The 2911-nt window shown below is 41.2% G+C and overlaps 1 pseudogene; it reads right to left on the reverse strand.

Annotated features, from left to right (window-relative positions):
* Positions 1-205: 205 nt before the first annotated feature.
* Positions 206-1369, reverse strand: LOC130835574 (phosphatidylinositol 4-phosphate 3-kinase C2 domain-containing subunit alpha-like; annotated as a pseudogene).
* Between the last annotated feature and the right edge of the window lie 1542 nt (positions 1370-2911).

Here is a 2911-nt window from a genome sequence, read left to right on the forward strand (position 1 = left end):
CCACTACCTTCCACCATTTTTTAGGCAACTTTGTAATTCCATCTTCCCAAAACATTTTATCTTTTTGAGCAAACAACTGTTCCAGGTGCCTTTTACAGTCTTCCAGGGAATTGAATTTTTTTTCCAATAAAAGAATTTTGTAAAAACAGAAATGGAAATCCAAAGGTGCAACATCTGATGACTACAGCACATGAATCAGAACTTCTCAGCCAAAAGCCACTTCCTCATTCTGTACTTCAATTTCTTGTAGGAGAGAACTTTCAGTTGACAAAGTACTGGTCCCATTTGAGTCTTTCTGAGATATTTGGCCCTGGACTTTTGTAGGCTGAGTTGTTCGAATATTTAAAGACTGGCTTCTTGTTACTGTTGCCCCAGAAAGAGATTTTCCATTCACCTTTCTTTCAAGGTGACAACTTGCTGGTGATCTCTCTTCAAGAAGAACAGCATCCCAAGGATCATCTGCTAGCAAACCTGGTACATTTTTCTCTTCTTCATGGTCCAATACCTCTACATTGTCCACCTTAGGCTTACTTAGAGGATCCAAGTCTAACCAGTCAAATTTACTGATATCTTCAGACTTTGGAGATACCTGTAGGTTGCTGATTGTAGCTTTTGAATTTGTTATCTCCAAATCAGTCCTTGCTTTTCCATTTTTTAAAAATTCCGATGTACTAGCTATTTTATCAAACAGCTTTGCCATGTCAGGACTGACTACTGGACGATATATAGGTAAGCTTCCTTGTGCATGAAAGGGTGTGGTAGGTGTCAAAGGATATGAAATATATGGAAACTGTCCTGGAAGTCTTAAATATATAGGTTCTGTGGATGGAAAAGTAGGCATTCTTGGATTGAAGCCATTTTGGAATACAGTCTGTTTACTACTGTAAGTTGACTGATAAATAGAAGGTAAAGTGTAACTGGAAGGCCCAGATAATCCAGATGGCCACTGTCCTCTCTGAATAGCAGGTCTAAGATAGAGCTGTGCTGAAAATGAAGGGCTCAGAACAGGAGTAACTGGCAATACAGGTGTTCTTCTAGTCTCAAAACTGTCATCCAGCAATAGTTTCTCAAGTTCAGCTTGGGTAAGCTTTTCTACATCAATATCTACTGCTCTTTTTTGGGTATCTGATTCAGGAAACACCATAAGATCATAATCCTGTTTGTTATAAGCTTGTGCTTTTTGTCTGGTGCTGCTTGACAACTCAAAGCCTCTCTGATTATCGGTCACCTGCCTATCCTTTTGCAGTTTTGCTAAAGCCTCTGCTTCCATCTGTAATGCTTCTTCTTTATCCACATCTTTTATTCTTGTTGGTTCCAGATGTGAAGGTGAACACTACTTAAATCCATTGTTGTTGGATATCTGAGCCATGTCCACTTAAAAGACCAAACCTTTCCCAATCTATTTTTTTTTTCTTGTAGCTTCCAAAATAGCAAGACCATTTAAAAGGGCAGCTTAGGGATTTCCCTGGCAGTTCAGGGGTTAAGACTCTGTGCTTCCACTGCAGGGGGTGCGGGTTTGTTCCCTGGTTGGGGAATTAAGATCCCAAATGCTCATGCTGCCTGAGCTTCTGCCTCCACCACAACCCAAGCCACCACAGCCGCCACGGTCTGAGCCATTTTCCACTCAGCCGCCTCAGCCGCTGCCGAAAGCTTCAGCCGAGTCCGCAGCCAGCCAAGCAAAGACGTCACTTCCAGCTGGGGAAGCACCGCCTTCCCGCTTCACCCTCTTTGAACAGTCCCAATTGCCTCCCTTTTGACCCAGCAAAATTCCCCGTCAGATAAGGAATGTTTCCCAGAATTCAGCAATCTCCCCTGTGTTTCAGATACCCCACCCCAGGGTGTGGGACCCATCCCTTTCCTTTCTTCTCCTCCTCTTTCTCTCTCTTTTTTTTTTTTTTTTTTTTTCCCCTGTCATACCCAGTTATGTTGGGATCTTTGCAGTCCTTTCTGTTGCCTGAGTTCATTTGCTGGTGTTCAGCTGGTTCTCTGTGGGAATTATTGCAACTTTTGTTGTATTCTTGATGCATCTGTGGAGACGGATGCATTCCACATTCTTCTACTTGACTGCCATCTTTCCCCAGCCCCTTGTATTTTATTTATTTGTTTTTCCTTGTTGCTTTTAATAATTTTTCTTTGTGTTTAATTTTTGTTAGTTTGATTACTATGTATCTTGGTGTATTTCTTCTTGGGTTTATCCTGCCTGGGACTCTGCACTTCCTGAACTTGGGTGGCTATTTCCCTTTCCATGTTAGGGAAGTTTTCAACTATAATCTCTTCCAGTATTTTCTCAGGTCTTTTCTCTCTGTCTTCTCCTTCTGGGACCACCATAATGTGAATGTTGGTGCATTTAACATTGTCCCAGAGGTCTCTTAGGCTGTCCTCAGTTCTTTTCATTCTTTTTTCTTTATTCTTTTCTGCACCAGCAGTTTTCATCATTCTGTCTTGCAGGTCACTTATTCTCCCTTCTGCCTCAGTAAACTGCTATTGGTTCCTTCTAGTGTATTTTTCATTTCAGTTAATGTGTTACTTATCTCTATTTGTTTGTTCTTTAATTCTTCTAGATCTTTGTGAAACTTTTTTTGCATGTTTTTGATCTTTGCATCCAGTCTTTTTTCAAAGTCTTGGATCATCTTCATCATCATTATTCTGAATTCTTTTTCTGGAAGGGTGTCTATCTCCACTTCATTGCATTGTTTTTCTGGAGTTTTATCTTGTCCCTTCATCTGGTACAAAGTCCTCTGCCTTTTAATTTTCTCTATCTTTCTGTGGCTGTGGTTTTCAGTTCCACAGAACAAAACACTGCTGATACTGTTTGATACTGCTCTCTGCCCTCTTGTGAAGGAAGCTATCTGAGAGGCTTGTGCATGCTTACAGTTAGGAGGGACTGATTGTGGGTAGGGCTGGGTGTTTC

The sequence above is a fragment of the Hippopotamus amphibius genome, chromosome 14 (genome assembly GCF_030028045.1).
Source record: "Hippopotamus amphibius kiboko isolate mHipAmp2 chromosome 14, mHipAmp2.hap2, whole genome shotgun sequence".
Taxonomy (NCBI): domain Eukaryota; kingdom Metazoa; phylum Chordata; class Mammalia; order Artiodactyla; family Hippopotamidae; genus Hippopotamus; species Hippopotamus amphibius.